At 39.5% G+C, this 18,572-nt stretch overlaps 1 long non-coding RNA gene across 2 annotated transcripts in view; it reads right to left on the bottom strand.

Moving 5' to 3' along the window:
- Window positions 1-18,572, bottom strand: part of LOC135775314 (uncharacterized) — a 50,865-nt gene that overhangs the window by 16,978 nt on the left and 15,315 nt on the right. Inside the window, exon 3 of one of the 2 annotated variants that reach the window (XR_010543857.2) lies at window positions 1,352-1,455. The exons of the other annotated variant lie outside the window; for it this stretch is intronic. This is a non-coding gene — a long non-coding RNA (uncharacterized lncRNA). The remainder of the gene's footprint in view (window positions 1-1,351; window positions 1,456-18,572) is intronic. 2 annotated transcript variants of the gene reach the window in all.

Genomic DNA, 18,572 nt, shown 5'->3' on the forward strand with positions numbered 1-18,572 from the left:
AACAACGGACCGAATAGCATTTCTCATGTCTTTCTCCCCTGCCATTACTGAACTACAACTCAAACTGACGCACGACCTCAACGTCGTCGCTCTTAGCCACCCCCCTCGGTTCGCTGACTGGACCTGCAGATTTTTGCAGGAGAAAACGAAACTCTACCCAGCAGTCCCAGACGTAGTACTGACGCGAAATGAAAATTAAGCGAAAGCACGTAGGAGGGCGGAGCCAGGCTAGTGTGTATTAGTATGTTAACGATATGCAAAAGGTACAAACCCCAAAGTAAACAATGACGCGAGTTTTCTTCTCCAACGTAAATCTCATTTCTTGGATTACAACAAACACATGGATTGTAGGCACATGGGATTGGTGATATAGTATAAAGACCGACATTATCATAATTCCTCCCGCTTGGACTCTCAGCCTGTAAGGTAACTCCTGTTAGCATTGCATAGTGAGCGAATCTTTCAAACATGGTTAAGAGCATCACATTTCCGGCTGACAGTCAGATGTATTCAGGCCAATCACAATGTACAGATTGAACGTACAGAAGGCTGGCCAATCAGGGACACTGAGCTTTTCAAATAAATGCGTTTCAGGAAGAAAGTAAAATCTGGAGCTACAAAAATGTACGGTGTGTGGAAAATAATGTGTTTTTTGAAACATAAACTAGCAAATACATTGTATTATATCGAATACACAAAATAATATTGTTTTTAGCAATGAAATAAGTGCACTTTAATGCTCATTGTCAAGTTCTGTTGCTACTTTCAAATACAATTTCTGGCTACCTTTAAAATCCAAACATATTGATCATTTAATTGTTGAAATTATAAAATGTTTATCTTCAACTGTTAAAAAGGTGTCCAATGATTTGATAAATAAATAATTGATTGTTGAGTATTGTAACCCTAAATAGCTGTTTAGTAGGATCGTGATATTTTAGTTTGCATACTATTGCATGAATGACACACAATATATTATTATATTTATGATAACAATCAAATTATTAATTAGTTAGAAACTAGTTGCTATGAATACAGGAACCATCAGTTGTCTTCTTATGAATTACTTGTTTTTCAGTGTTGCTAATGCAAAGTAGGCCCTTAGCCGCCGGTGGCATATGTCAGATGTTTGCATGACTTGATACAGGTATTTGGTATTTTATTTTAAATACATTTTGATGTATCTTTGCCCAACCCTGATTATTGTCTTTTTCATATTTTATTTGAGCCATCTGCTGAGGTCTGTGACCATATCAGTAGCTAAAGTAAAAGATTAATTATCAGGGGTAGAGAGGCTGGGGTCAGCAACTCTAGAGTAAAGTTGCAGTCCCCGACACAAATCACCACTCACCTTGGGCTCAAGGGTGCTTCAAGGGTTTCTTTGGATGACAGAGTAATACTAGGTTGAATCCCTAGGAACCATCTGGAAACCACTGTTGCAGTTTTAGTCGTTGACTATAACAATAAAAATGTTAAGGATAAATGAACTTAATGCCACTTAAATGCATAGCTATAGCATTATACTGGATAAAGACTTCTATGTTGAAGACATAACTGCAATTATACCGTTAACATCAGCTTAATCCCAAGCCGAATTTTATTTCAGTTTTGTTAATAAACAAAATAGACTGTGGGCCATTTCCCCCCGGCCCGCAGAAGGATTTTATTTACTTAATTTTATATCAGTTTGATAACTGATGTAAACGTTTAATGGCCCATTCGCACGACGCATCTAAAACGTGTGTTTAATGCAATTCAAGGCTCTTCTTTGTTCTTTCAAAACTGCGTGAAAGGTTGCGCGTCTTTAGTTGATACGCAACCATGAGCCGCACTCTTCGTGACAGCGAGAATAACGGAATGCATGATCAGATTGTTCATCTAGACCTCACGTCAATCATATCATTGGGGCTGTTTACACTTGGTATTAAGATGTGTTTTCATCGATCGGATCACAAGTGGACGAGAGAGACACATAACGTTTACACCTGGTATTTAAATCCGTCTCTTTTGTCCACTTTCGACCGCTTCTGTCCTGAATACTGTGAGGGGGTGGTCTGTGAGACAGTGGGCGAGTCTCTCTGTTGTCATTCAAGCGCGAGTGGGAGTAATTATGAGTTTATATGGACGCAAACTAATATAATATCAGAGTCCACTGCTTTTTTAGCAAGTAAACATGCTGCCCAGTGTTTTTTACGTTTATATGTTAGAGCTTTCTCTGAATTTTCAGCGCAATTGATGAAATAGGATCGCGCAACTTTCACACGCTTTCAAAACGAAACTACGGAGATCAGCCGCTTTAGATTTATCAATGAAAGGCTATAAATAGCGCTGTTCACCGTATGTTCACGCTAGAAGTCAAAAAAAGACGTAAAACTTGTGTTTAATACCTCAGATTATATAAATGGGCGGAGAGAAGGCGGTCGCGTGTGGCTGTTCGAACAAATTCAACCACATATGCGTTCCGCAACTCCAAAGCGATCCTGTCGAAAGTGGTTTCGACTACCTCTGGATGTGGTTGAAAGTGGTCGAAAGTGGACGAGCTCAAAATGTTTTGAACACCGTTTACACCTGGCATTAACGTCGTCCACTTGTGATCCGATCGATGAAAACGCATGTTAATGCCAAGTGTACACAGCCTCATTGTCACAATGCGATCAGTTAATCTGGTCGAGACATTGGGGTTTTCTTCCAGAAAAGAGCTGTAACTCGGGGTAACTAACCTTATTTTGGCTTGGTTAGCTTTTCCATTTAGTTTAGTGCCACTTCAGAGTGGGAGGGATTGTAGGTGTGTCGTTATATTTGCGCTGCCTTCTGCTGTGACATCCAACAAAAAGTGGGAGCGAGCATCGTTGGAATGCAGTGTTTCCCATACATTCATTTATTTGTCGGTCCGCCACAAAATCAAAATTGACCACCACAAATAGATGTTTGCACATCGTGTTTATCACTACCTTTGTCTCACATGACAGTTTCTTTACAAACACCCATGGCGTCATACGTGCGGGTCACGGATGTGCCACCACAAACTGCATGGAAAATACTGGTATAATGTTCTTGATTCTCAGCCTGTGGATGTTTTTCACCGCTAAAAGGAAGTTTGGGAACTTCCAACAAATTACAGATGACAACAGGTTTGCTGGAAACAGCCCAACCACGAAGATAAAGCTTATACTGTGGTTATCATTGAGTACATTTACATGCACAGAATAAGCGGATAACTATTAAAAATCTGCTTATTATAGAAAACTATTTTCATGCGTTTACATGCAAATCAATAAACCGGCTATGCAGACAAATGCGTTTACATGGGACTTGGAGAATTATCAGTTTTCTCGCAGACAGTGACGTCACCACCTATAGTACATAATAGTCGATCAAAAAGCCAACGGCATATCTGTCTTAAGCTGTACTGTTGTATCTCTTCTTGTGTGTGCCGAACCTGTAAATGTCACATGAGCTTCTATTTTAACAGTTTCTCTGCCAACTGCTTTTGTCGAGCGGAGACTTTTATGCGCTACTTTGCGCTTACTTCCGCGTATGACGTTTATCTTATATACTCGGAGACATGCGCACATGGACAAAACCATGAGAAAGCCGGTTAAGGTGTTTAAATGCCACGCAAAATCGGCTTAATGAGCAAAAAACTACCTGTGCCGATCGGTTTTTGCTTACGCCGTTTATGAGCTTTCCCCGATTAAAGAAAACAGTTTTACACGTTTACATGACCCCACGTGTTATCAGTTTATTAAGCATAATCGGCGTAAGACTGTGCATGTAAACGCACTCATTGATGCTGGTAGTGGAGATTCTCTCATCTGACCAATCAGTGATCTAAAATGTTTTTATATCACGTTTTAGTATCCGTGTTTTAAGGTTAAATTACCTCTGCGGCCCTCCAACAAGATATCATCTCAGAAATGGCCCCAAGCCAGTTTGAGACCCCTGTAATAAATGGTTTAATCAGACGCACATGCGTTTACGTGTCTGCACGACACTAAACTTCCAGTCTCTGTTTGTTTAATGGTCTGGCTAGTGGCTAAACTGAACTTTGGAACAAATACCTCGTCGAAATTAACAAATGTTTTGGTTTCCGAAGACAAGGGCAGACGGCGATCATGGATCATTCACCGCTATGTCAAACGCTAAATTTATCATCAGATGCATGTTGCATTATCAATCTAATCTATAGCACTTATCTAACATTTTTGGTCTTGTGATTTGAGCTCATGCTTATGTACTTTGACTTTTCTGAAAATCTTCTACATGTCATTGCACCAAAAAGAACAGCATTGGTAAATAGGATTAATAATACATTAGGGTGCAAATTTGTCCTTCAGCCTGACCACTGTAGTGAGACGCAAGGCTTGAGTAACCGTAATAACATGATTTCCCTTTTTTAAAAGGGTCATATCATGGGAAACAAGATTTGACTTGCTCGTTTAAAAGAGGAGTCCAGTGTACTACATAGACATACAGATTTAGAAACTGACATTCAGATACTAACATCAAGCATGTGCACATCAACAAATGAACACAACAACTCTTCAACAATCAACACTACTGTTACACTACATGGGTTTCGAAAGTGGAGAGGTTAACCAGTCAAAACCGAGATAACTTGCATAAAGAAAATTCAGCAGCAAAACAACCTATTCTATTCTTGCATTTATATTTATGCATTTGCCACTTTTATCCAAAACTACTTACAATGCATTACAAGATATACAGTTTTATCAGTATGTGTGTTCCCTGTGTTACAAAGCAACTGAAAGTAGTACATTTTAAAGGGGACATTTCACCAGACCGTTTTTGCAAAAATGTGCCGTTTGGGGTGTGTCCTTTTCAATGCACATGAGCTGATCTCTGCACTAAATGGCAGTGTCGTGGTTGGATAGTGCAGATTAAAGGGCGGTATTATTCTGGAACACTGAAGCACATCTTAGTGGGATGCAAAATCAGCCTCACCCAAGGCTGTTACACCTGGCGGCACAATCAGGTGCTGAAGTGTCTTGCTGCAGTATTGGAAAGTCGACAAACAAGTGTGAATGCCCTTCCTCCGCCATCATCCCAGTGGAACCCAAAACCGTTTGTTCGGGAGGGTGAGGGTCAAGCCAACCTCACCACCATAAAATCAGATTCTGGTCAACTGGGTAGACCATGGGACTGAAAGATGTTGGCAGACTTGAACAAGAAACTCTGCTTCCCAGCTGAAATTGCAGCCACCAACCTGCAAACTTCTATGTTCAGCCTCGCTCAAGCTTGTCTACATCATCGAGCTCACCGCTGAACTTGCAGCCGATGCACAACAATAAGGCTGAAATGTGAAGGTACGCCTGGTGGAAGTAGGTTGCAGAGGGTTCATAGCCACCTAAACATCCAGGCTACTCAGGGAGATGGGAGTGCAAGGAAAGGCCCACCAGCAGGCAGTCAAAGACCTCTCCGCGGCTCAGAAAAGGGAAGCCAGTGGCTGTGGGTGAAGAGAAAGACTCTGCCTGGGTCTTCAAGTGAGTTAATGGCACCCAGGGAGTAGGAAGTGAACCTGGGATGCTGGGATTAACTGTTGAACCCTCTGGAGGTGTCATGGGCCTATCAGCAAAACAACCAGGAAGGAGTGTGACCACTTGAAGACCCAAAGGGTGCCATCACTCAATTGACCATCCTACGGAGTCTCAACAGTGCCTCAGGTAAGCATTAAGGGATATCAACTTCAAGTCCTATACAACAGACCGGTGTTGTTGGGTAATTGCGGTAGATAGTTTGCCACTGCATTAACAACGACAGTGGGGCCTCTGGCCTTAGTCAAATGAGTTTTTGCCATTTTCTTGTGGTCTGGTGTGGTTGTGTATTGCGGCAAATAGTATGCCATACAGAACCGTTTGCCACTGAACCAGCATTAACAACGACAGTGGGGCTTCTGGCCTTAGTCAAACAGGTTGGCGTGTATGGTCGGGTTGTGGTGAGAATGTGGCGTTAGAGATTGAGGTTAGGTCATGTCAGGGGTTTATGCACTGAGTTACGAGAAAAGGGCAACCTCAGGAGATAAACGGGCTGAGGAACAGTGTGACAAAAGAGCAACCTCAGGAGATGGAAGGGCTGAGGAACAGTGTGGCAGAGGGTGCCATCTATCAAGTGACCATCCCACAAAGTCTCATCGGTGCCTCAGGTAAGCATTAAGGGATATCACCATCGAGTCCTATACAACAGACCCTTCTGAAATCACAGGGGAGACAATTTCAATTTCCACATTTTCTAGGTTGATAGAAGTGCTGGGGACCCAATTATAGCAGTTAAACATGGAAAAAGTCAGATTTTCATGATATGTCCCCTTTAAAAGCTTACAGACCACAGTAATCGCATATGATGCCTCTTATAGAGTTTTAGATGACACTGTAGCAGTGTCAGAAACAGCCTGATCTATATACCACATCCCCTACATTAGTTTGCTAATATAGTTCACTTTAATGAGTAGCGGCTATCTGTTGAGTATACCTCAGTTGTACACTCATTATTGCAGTGCATTATGGGATTGAATAAGTGCACTCGACAAATGGCTGCCCCCTCAAACAGTGCACTACTTAAGGGTATAGGGAGCTATTTCAGACACAGCCTAAACTATATTACCAATTATATGAGCTACGTTACCTACAATCTGGGACTTGATTGATACCTAAACAACTTAAAAACCTCCTGAGCTACAAAAAAATCAGTCTAAGCACGTAAATGTCCTTTGGGAAAGATAACCGGAGTTTGGGTTTATGCAAATATGCAGTAATTTTAAATGCAAAGACTACCAATGGAAGTGCAGAGATTGATGCTCATGTAACCCGCCTCCTGTCACATTATGTAGATAGTTATTCATAACAGTGAGCACTTATACGGAAATGAATAGTACAGCCTGTTTTTGCAGTAGTGATGCCTAGCGGTACATGATGTGTAAATTTAGCATACGGGTCAAAGAGAAGGTGGAAAATAGTTGTGCTTAGAAAATACATTTCTACAAGAGTGTACTTTCAATATGCCCCTGAAAGCGAGGACCTGTAGCTAACATCCTATACAGCACAGTCAACGCCAGAAGGAATAGGTTTTGACAGATACCTTGTGTACCAGAGAGCCAAAGACTAACAGAGCATAAATGGAAAGACCTCGCACTGCAGTTCAGCCGTCGTCTCACTTATCGGCTCTGAGTTCACTACCATTTTACATCTGACAGTGTACAATCCAAGTTCAGGACGACACTGTGAGGCCTCAGGGACAGAGCCCAAAAGTTTACTGAAGGTAACAAATACAAAAAGCTTAATCGCCTGTTTATTCACTATGGATACTGAAGTGTCGGGCGTTACAATGATTTTATGCTGCGTATGCTAGCAGGCCATAGTAAAATGGTATTGACTAAAAAACCCAACAAAAAAAGTGGTCGTGTGTCAATATATACTTTTGAATTTCTTGTGGTGACCTTTTGCAAAATGACGAGGAATTATTCATCTTTGCTACTGTGATAATGCAGGCTGCTGTCATCGTGTTCACAACCAATCCATACTTTCACCTCCTGCATTTGTTCTGCAGACTTCTTGGCTGCCCTTCAATGAAGGAGAGGGGAACTGGTCTCTCTCTCTCTCTCTCTCTCTCTCTCTCTCTCTCTGCGAATGAGCAGATGAGCACACCTGCAGAATGTCCCCTGAGACCTGATGATTATGCATCCCTCCCATTTCTGCTTCTCCATGCCTCTCTACCTGCTTTTTGGTAGAAGGACAGAGGGCATCTCCTACAGAAGGTCAATAAGAATAAGATCCACCGTGGGACAAGTGCAGTGCAGGAAGGGACTGTGTTGATGCATTAAAACATAAGACGCAGGTTTGAATATAGAATTGAAAACACTGGGGTCTGAATTGACATTTGAATTACAGAACAGGCAACAGAGTAGTGGCTCACGTTGATGGGAACACATTTTCATGTATTACGGAGGCTGTCGGGTGCTTTAGATAAGCCTCATCTTAAAACTGCTTATGTGACATTGCACCTATGTGGCTATGTTAAAGGGGGGGTTCAATGGTATTTCAAGCATTCTGACTTATTAACACAGTTATAGAGTTGTTTCCTCATGCTACACGTAGGCAAAGTGTCAAAAAAGCAGTTGGACATGTTACAGAGTATTTCTGTGCCGAATGCACTTCACCAGGGGTATTCAGGGGTATCACTTCTTTATATGGGCACTTCCTCCGGAAAACCCTGCTCACCCGTCAATCGGCGGGAGACGCTAGAGCTTGCAAACATCTTATCACGCCACTCAGCTTTGTTTAATTTCAAAACTCAACAATGGCACGAAAGATGAAGTGTGTTTTTGAATGTAAGGAGAAGAAATCCAGCCTTGTGAAAACAATGGATATAGTTTATTGTCCGGGGTAGAAGTGGAGTTTTGTGTGTGTGTTTGATGCGGTGGATTTTCCCAACCGGGTCATGACGAATTGCACGCGGTAAGTAAGGCTTCTGTCTTATGTTGGAAATAGGCGGTTGCATATTATATAAATGACACGAACATGTAGTGAATCATAAGTTAAAACAGTGTTGTATAGTGTTGCATGACTCGTACTCCCTCCTCCCGCGGTATAACTCCTCCTTCTTCATTTTTTCGTACGTTATCGGAAAGATTCGGTAAAGCTAATGTTTAAAACAGTCATGAGAGGTCTACTGACACTAGAGTTTTATACTCTCTTTTTCAGAGTACTTACATTTTAATTATGTATTGGTATATAAAGACAGTTTAAACAAATTTGTAAAAAAGTTTTTTTAGATAATTCCTGCCTATCCTGCCTTTAAGTTGTTTAACATAAGTATCTGGTACTTATCCTACTTAGCCTACTCCTCACAAAATACTACTATACTATAGTAAATACATAGTAAAAATGTACCCCGAATGTTGCTGTTTTTAAACCATTCTTGCAGTTTGATTGTGTTGGTACAGCACCAGTTCATAATATCAACCCCTCGACAAAAAAAAAATGTCATTTTACTCTGTCAGTTGGTGATGTAAAACGACATCCACGCTGAGAGCACAGGTGTAAAAACACAGCAGAAATTACACAAGAAAATATTTTGGCAATCCTTGCACTGGGGAACCAAATCACAAATCAGAAATATCATGATGAGACACAGAGGGAGACGGAAAACTAGATTGACAAGACCACATGGAAGTGAAAAAAATAGATTGTAGCATAAGGTCTTCATGTTGAAAAAATAGCAGGAAAATAAGACAAAATGTAGTGGAAAAATAAAATATTTGGCAAGATAGAAAAAATCAATAAGTCGAAAATTGCGAATGGGGTAAACACGGCACAGGTGGCAAAAAGATTAACAATATCATTAGCAAAGCTGATTAGATCTGCTGTGCTTTTTTAAAGCGATTCTGCTACTAAAACAGATGTTTGTCTAGATGTTTACAGGCACATTACTTCAAATAGCAATCGTGATGCTACTTGTATACTTTGGGCATCATTATGGAAGATAAAAGAAATAAAGAATATTATGCTCACATGGTTGTTATAAATAAAACCCCAACTTCTTGACCTTAGCTGGTCTTATAGGGATAGCAACCATCATCAAATTCACCTGTAACTGCGGGGTTGCTTAGCATAACAAAAGGACTGAGATGCTTGGACAGTCAGCATCCTTAGCTGCTGTCATCCAATTGTTTCTCAGTTTTTTTGCTCATGTGAAGCTTCAACAACTGCCACTGCAGTAATAAGCGCCATCTTTCCACCACATTGCTGCACACCTTCACAATCTCTCCTTCTTAATTTGCTCCCCACGGAGCAGTGAATGATTTCGTCTGTTCTATCCTTTATATTAAACATTTCACCCTATTAGCTCTCAATAATCATTTTCTGCTGCCACAGACAGGGTGATTTCCCCAGGCGCATAAAAACGCAATAACACCAGCCCAGTTGCCAAGCTAATATTGCCATCATTCGTTTTTATGTGTCTCCTGCAGCCTGGGGAAAATACCTCCTAAGAACTCTCTCCCTTTCTGGTCTTATGAAGAAAAACTGAGAGCACACAGCATTTGTATCTTTTAAAAGTTGCGCAGAATACAATTTTCTGCAGCGCTAGCAAAAAGTCGCCATTCGAGGGGGAAAAACCGAATGCGATAAAGGGACCTCATTCCGTCCCTCCTTCACAATACAGATACTGTATGTAACATAATCCTCCTCTTCACAGACAAACAGGACAGTAACCTAGAAATAAATGTGCCCTAAATAAGCTCTTGGATCGTAAGGCAAAGCGTTCCAAGAATTTCATACAATGGGTTATTCTTGTTTGTGCAATTGTACAATCAATATAATAGTGATATAAAATTGATTGCAATTTTAATATTTATCATATAACTATATCATGTGTATATAACAGTCCTGGTGGTATAATCCCTTTTATTAGACAGTTTATAAAATACTCTACCCTTAAAAGGAAACATGCCATTTTCCATACCCCAAGGAGTCGCAGGCCTAAATTGATATGATTGCCTCACTGGGTGAATTCTGCGTAGCTTTACGCACACCTCTCCAGAAATCTAACACTCCCTTGCATCCGAAATCACACACTGTGACAGTAGGAACTGAATTAGATGAAGTATGTACAGTAAGTACCTCATTGTTTAAACAGTAATTAGTAAATAGAGTATGAATATTTATCGTATGACCTTGCTCGGAAGTAGTAGGTCATCTAGGTAATTCGCAATATACTGTTTAAAAGGGATATTTCACTCAAAAATTTAAATTCCGTCATCATTTACTATGTATGTTGTTCTGAACCTATATGAATTTATTTTTAGTGATGAACACAAAAAGAAAAAATTATTTTGATAAATGATTGTAACCACTGACTTCCATAGTAAGAAAAACAATTACGCTGGAATTTAATGGGTATCTTCAACTGTGTGCTTACCATCATTTATCAAAATATGAAGAGTTTGGTTCCAAAACACGAAGAAAAAACATAGTTACCACCTAAATCTATTGTATCAGGTCAGTATTAAAAAGTAAATTCTTAATTTTACGCAAAATCCGATATCCGGCGTGTTATTCTGTCATCTATTCTCCCTTTTTTCCAAAACGCGATAAACCCAGTCCTCCTTCTCTGGAGAATGAAATAAATCATTGAACCAATAACAGCGCGCCATTCCATGCATTGTAAACAATAATGGCGGTGCGTTGAATACACACAGAATCCTAGTTTTCCTCATTTACTTTGTACTTCATCATAAACAAACAAACAAAAACAAAATAATACTTTTTTTGGCATTGATAAACCTGTGGTGGTTTTCTGTGGTGGGAAAGAAACATAAGCCACTCGGGTGACGGAAAAATGTCTGCTGTTGCTTGTTCTCCCGACAGCATCAAGCTTCTGTCATGCTAACACATTGACCAGAGGGGAACTTATGAAAAACTTTCCATTATTTTACTCAAAGTCAATGCAAATCGAGCAGGACCAAAACATTTTACAACTGATCGCTGTCAAAAAAGTTCAGCGACGACGTCCCAAGGACAGCATCAATGACAGTGTTATTAATATGACAAAGTAAGTGTTTTGATTAATAACATTAATGTTTATTTTTTATCAGTGTATACCACTAGTCAACTAAAGGAATATAACATGGCAAAGATGAATGCACATTTATATATTGATTCAACAGATTTACATCATTTTGAAAAAACAAAACATTATTAATGACATTTTGCGGAAAAAAGAACCAGTTTTTATAATAAATCTTTGTTGGATTTGAATATTTAATGGTATTATAACCTAAAGATGCTATGTGAAAGTTTGTAACAGAAAATAATGGTTTTCATCTTGTCAGTTTCTCACGTTTTTACTAAAATTATTCCGAATGGATTTATTGCGTTTTGGAACCAAACTCTTCATATATTCTTCATCATTTATCACAATACTTCCATAATATTTGTTTTCCTACTGTTGATAACTAATTCAGTACGTACTGTCACAGTTTGCAGTTTCAGATGCAGGGAGAGAGACATCTTAAACTTTTCAGAGGGGGTGCAAGCACTGTAATTGAAAAACACTGGTTTATGTAATGCAATGCATAAACAATATAACCGATTAGCCTACTTCAAGATGAAATTATCTTGCTCTATATAAAAGCATACCAAAAGAGAAACATCAATATTTTTCACACAACGGCATGCGGCAACTCTTCAGCTAAGTGGTCTTAACAACAAGCCCTCCCCTTCTTTTGTTCTTGTATTCTCGGTTTCTGCTTGGAGAGAGAAAATCTCTCATTAGCAGCAGGTCCGGAACAATCACTCAATATCTGACTCACTGGCATCTCTGTGTTTTTGTTGATTGCAGGCAAAAGCAATCAAGAGATTCTCCCTCTCTGTCTCGCTTCTGAATAGCTGATTAGTTTTTTTTTTCAGGATTAGTAGCATCCGTCTTATTCTTTATTCATGCGCTCTCATTAACACTGTGTGCTGAAAGTGCCACCATCAAGCAGATGAACAAGAAGGTAGCACTCGTAATTGTAGAGAGGAAGGGATTTTGGCCAAGCTGGAACACGCTGTGAAATCTCATAATTCTTAGTCTGCTTGCTCGCCGCGTCCCCGGCTTCTCCATCTTAATTGGAGGCAGGCTTCAGGTGCGAGCACGCCAGCGTGGGGCAAAGATGAAATCAAATTACATGTCAGAGTCTGGACAAAGCGGGAGCTGATTGAGGAGAAAATGGAGGCTAATCTCCTCTAGTGTTTTTGGAGGCATGCTGGCCGAGTTTCTCTAAGCTTCACCGCTGACGCTGAGAGCAATAAACAGAGCAGGAGGAAGTGAAGGCTAGCGAGTGATGTAATCACAAAGACAGCTGTATAAAGGTATGACAACAGTGGCTTAAGGTACTGTATGCTTGGTTTCAGCACTGTAGTAACTTTTAATTTGCCCACTAAGTATGCAAAAATTCTAGTTTATGGATCCCATAATGCAACCTGCTGGATTTCATGCATTCTGACTTATTAACACAGTTTAAGAGTTGGTATCCTCATGCTAAACAAATGCAAAAAAAGCAGTTGTACGTGTTACAGAGTATTTCTGTGCCGAATGCACTATGCCAAGGTTTCGTACAAGTTTCGGAAAGTTTTTTTTCGATTTTGGGCCCAGCTGACATTTAAGGAGTAAGCTATACGTATCGCTTCTTTTTATGGGCACTTCCCCTTGAAAACCCCGCCCACACGTCAATCAGCGGGAGAGGACGCTAAGTTACATGCATCACTTAATGGCACGAAAGAAGAAGTGTGTTTTTGGATGTAAGGAAAAGAAAGCCAGCATTATGAAATCAATGGATATAGTTTGTTTATCCGTGGTAGCACCTAAGTTTTGCGTTTGTCTTTGTTTAACGCTGAATTTCGTTAAAAAGTCCCAACCAGGTCATGAGTTGCATGCGGTAAGTAAGACTTCTGTGTCATGTTGGAAATTGGCGCGTAAGTGCATATTATATAAACGAGACGAACATGTAGTGAATCATAAGTTATCCAGCAGTGTTGTATAAAGTGTTGACTCATGACTCGCTCCTCCCGCAGTTCGTAACTCCCCCTACAAATTTTTTCGTACATTATCGGAAAGAATTGGTAAAGCTAATCTGTCTTTTTATAAATCTGATTAAACTAAAGACTCTTCAGAGATATGAAGGATGTAATACTATTCTATAGGTACTCCAGATTAAAATCAGATAGGCAGAAACAACATGTGTTATGCGTATCAAGCGCGAGTGATTGCAATGTTAAGTCAATGCGAAGACACCTTGACGCGCATCTGGAGGTCTCGCGGCGTGAATAAGCGTGTAGTGTGGTGCGGTAAATGCGAATGCGGCGTTTAGCGTCGGCCGGTAGACGCAATTCCGCCTTATTCGCGCGTCTAGTTCACATGAATGGTGCGAATTGAGCGTTGCCGCGGAAAATGCGCGAGTTGAAAAATATAAACTTTGCCGGAAAAACGTGCCGCGTTACCCAATCAGGAGCTTGCTCTTATAGTGATATGATTACAAGAAGCGAGCGGAGTCGCAGAAGCACCTCCCATGACACCTGCGTGAATGTCTCGATGACTAGAATTTCACTCGCGGCTATCACACGTGAATGAAGCGAGAAACTCAAAATGTTCAAGCATCAAACTAGACGCGGTAGACGTGAATTTGACGTCTTAAACGTGGCTGGTGTGAACCCACAGTAATGCTTTAATGTGTTCTGAGTTTGTCACACCATAGAAAAATAATAAAAGCAGAAAAACTAACCACCCAACCAAATTTGAATGATGGAAAAAACCGACAAGTAAATAAATAAACCATCAAAATCTAAAAAAAATAAAATAAACAGGAAACATTCTCTGCTCTTAAGTGGTGGGCGTGTCCCAATCGGTGCTGAAACCACGCCCACTTGTGGAAAAGCTGTCGTCTCTTTCAACTTTCAAATAAAGCTAAAACCTAAACGTACGCTTATGAATGTGTTAGGGGCGAGGCCATTCGTGGTGGCTCAAGTGCGTCATTGAGCCACGTAGTCCCACCTTAAAAGCTTGAACTTAGAAATGATGAAAAACTCTTTAACAATCTAACTTTGCAAGTCAGTACTACATTTTAGTCAGTTTACAGTCTTTGTGCCATCTTTCAGCAATACATTTATAATGTGTTAGAAACAATTTTCAAGATTGGCTTTACAGGGACTTTAAGACACACTTTACTAAATGACATCAATTTCCTTAGGACAACAGAAAGCTCAATTAAAGGGCCAGATGCAGCAGAATTAATGTTGCTGATTACCTGCAAGCTTGATGGAAAGGCCGGAGGCAAATCCTATATATCAGATACCACAGACGGGGACTTAAATTAGAGGCTGTAAGTAAACTAACTTGTTAGTTTGAAACTCCGCTTTCAAGTTTGTTAATGGCCACCATATTAAACAAATCTCTGAGTAGCTGTCTCTAAAGTAACTCTTACTAATTACTAGAGACTACAATTAGTACAAGAGAAATGATCTGCTTCTAATTAGAACAGACTTGGCATTATAAAACATCTCTAAAAGGAGAAATCATCTGGCTCTGAAGCTATGGCAACTGTAAGGAGAGCGATTTCCTCCGTACTCATTAACTCGTCATTTCTTCCTTAGAAAGAAACAAGCTCGCTGTCTGTCATTCGATAAAAAGTCTATTCAGACAATATTTACGAAAACATTGAAAATCATGGTGATTTGTCTGACTGATGCTCAGTTTTGGGACTTACGTCACAAGAATAGCCAAAGACTACATAAGCTCTTCAAGTTATCTTACTAAAAACTGGTATGCAAGAAAAAAAGGACACGCAAATACAAAAAAAGAAATCCGAATGACTGCCAGGATACAATTAAATCGACATGCATTAAAATTTAAATACATTAAAGTATTAGATACATGCCTGTAAACCAAGCTAAATTACTTTTTTTGTGATTTAATGTTTTTTTCCAATAAATAATGTAAAGAACATTCTGTGAAAGTATAACCTTGATATCTTTAATATTGACTACGTAAGGTCATGTCAAAGATTGAAATTAAACTTTGATTTAGGGCCGATTTCACAGGTGGGGTCACATATTGAAAAGTGTTTACAAAGTTTGCAAATTCAGTTTTTCCTAAGCAAGCCTATATGGCAGCAATTTCAGATGAACACCAAGAGATGGCGCTACTGTGACTCCCATTGACTAACCACAAGCACAAGTCAATCAAAACATAGATTACACAGTGACTGTCCCAAAAAAAATCCCCCTATATATCCCTAGCTGTCACTGGGGAGGTGCCCTTTCAAAAAATACACCTCGGCACCTAAAGAGTTCATATTAGTACCTCAGAGGCACATAGCTACTGGTACCAAAGAGTGCATATAAGGACCTCAACCGTACACATCTGTAACTAAATGGTACATACGGGTATCAAATGTATGCATAATGGTAAATACTAGGACCATTTTAAAGGGTACTGCCCCAGTGACCGCTAGAAAAAGTGTACCATACATGTTTTTTTTCTGACAGTGTACCATACTGTATATAAGCCCAAGATCATACATTTAATTGCAGATGTCACAATTTGACCTTTAGTAGAAAGATTACAACCCTCATTTAATATTAATTGACATTTTTGCTCCATTTCTCACAAAAACAAATATGTTGTAGCACCATTTTATCAGCATCCAAAGTATGCAACACTCTGCCATTTTCCCTTAATAATAGCAAAGAAAAGACAATAAGCAAAATGTCTGGCTATTAAAATTAGACATTTAATTCTGATCCTTAAGTGTTGGAAAGATCTTTCACACCAACGCAAGCTTAAAATCCCCCCAGCCTGAGCCACATTCAGGCACCAGATCTGATCTTAGACATGATCTGAGCTTAGAGCTCCAGGCGGTGAACAAAGCCAGAGATGTGTCGGGTGTTGTTCTTTAGTCGGGGTTGGTGACATAACAGACTGAACCCTGGCCCCATAACAATAAAACCGGCATCTCTTGCGCCACCCCTGCTCCATGCTGAACGACTATACAGTAGGTGGTCTGAATCGCTATAAGCTTGCATCAATCTCAGGGCACAAAGTGTTCTCTCTTTTATGGTTACTCTCACAAAACTGCAGATGAAAGTTTCATCTGCTTTATGTCTAAAGAAACTTTAAAGAAGTTTGTGCAAAAGTAAATACAGCAGATGTTTTCTAATAAACCAATATAGGGTACACATAGTCCCTTGTGTTCCCCAAACTACTGTTCTGCATGTGCGTTGATTCTTAAATTAGTGCAAATAATTTCCCAGCTATTGTTGTGTTTCTTTATCGCTGCCAAAGATTACATGGGCCTGCGAGATTTGATCATTAAATTGTAATGATCCTAGTCTTGTGCTATCTGTCTAATGAGCGATTCGTGTTATTGTGCATCGATTGCTGTGGAATTTAAAAAACAATTTCCACAATAACAATCATGATAATGAGGTCTGAGTGACGTCTTAGCATAAAATCTTACAAATAAAGGTGCTTACAGGGTTCTTCACAACAATGCCATAGAATAACCATTTTAGTTCAGTTTTTTTTTTTGCACATGGGTCTATTACATGATGTGTTATAGGTTCTTTATGGAACCATTCAGCCAAAATGGTATCGTAAAGCACCTTCATTTTTAAAAATGTGTGGGAATTCAAATCTAGCATGGGACAATCTTTGATAACTATTTCCTAACCAGTTGCAGGGTTACGCTACAGTATTAACTGTACTGTAGTTGTATTGGTGGATTTGTTTAACATCCTATAAAAGATTTGTGTTAATTGTCTCACTAAGATACAAATGAATAAACTATGGTTTTAAATCTAGGGTTGTGTAATTGGAAGCAATGATAATTACGACCCACATTAAAACATATGAAACCAGGGCTCTGAGGTCTCAGACCGGCTCTTAGCAGAGGCGCGGCCCATTCACATTGCTGTGAACAGCTAGGTTTCCAAGGATAGCACAGAACGAAAAGCAAGTCCCGTCCTGTCCAAATTCCACACCTCACGGAAAATTCCATTATGATGCAAGATACAGGTAGAAAGAAATATACCAAAATGCACTAATTTGTTTGTTTTTTAGAGTAGATTTGGTTGTGCTTGACTAAAGGTTACATACAGTACCTCAGTAATGGTATACGTTCAATGTATTTAGCAGAATATACAAAGCATGAAGTGCTCATTTCAATACTTGTTTGACAACTCTTATAGTTCTCATACAGGAACAATTTGGGTCGCTGCACATTTTATGCATGGTACAAAAGATGTCATTGGAACAGTACCCGTCAAAAAGGTCCTAATAATAAAATATATATCAGGGGTCTTCAACTACTCTTCTTCGAGGGCCAGATTTTAAAAATGTAAATATGATGTGGGCCAAACTTTTACCCCTATTTTTACTTCTTATATATTTTTTACATTATATATATTTTTATGTTATAGGCTAACTTATGATGTTACTTTTTGATATTTTTTAAATATTAAAAAAAATATATAGCCTATAAACTGCCCTTCCACACGACATTCGGACATGACTGGCAGAGTTCGCCCCCTAGTGGCAGCGTATGAAACATCAAATTAATCGTAAATCCGTGCCAAAATGGGTTAAAAATAAGTTAATTTAAGCGCAAGACCCTTCGATCTACGATTATTAAACAAAGTGGAATAAATAAATTAATGCAAATTATTAAAACAATAAATAGCTATGCATATGCCAAGGGTTACTAATAAAGTAAAAAAATAATGAATCATTTTCACCTCACACACAGTGTTTTGATTGTCGCATGCGTTGTACAAGTTTTTTCTTTTTTTTATGCATCCAAAGCTTATATCGGATCCTAAAATTATGCACAGATGGTTGGCACCTCACACAGCCCCTTTGTGACTCTTCTTCCAATTTATTGGCTGTCATTTGTCGTGTATAGTGAAAAGGCGGCTTTAAAGTAACATGTTGATTTAAAAATCAGACAAATATGACTGGCATAAAGATGATTGGCAGGCCGCATTTGGCCCACGGGCTGCCAGTTGATTAGCCCTGCTGTA

This window comes from Paramisgurnus dabryanus, chromosome 21 (genome assembly GCF_030506205.2).
Source record: "Paramisgurnus dabryanus chromosome 21, PD_genome_1.1, whole genome shotgun sequence".
In the NCBI taxonomy this organism is placed as follows: domain Eukaryota; kingdom Metazoa; phylum Chordata; class Actinopteri; order Cypriniformes; family Cobitidae; genus Paramisgurnus; species Paramisgurnus dabryanus.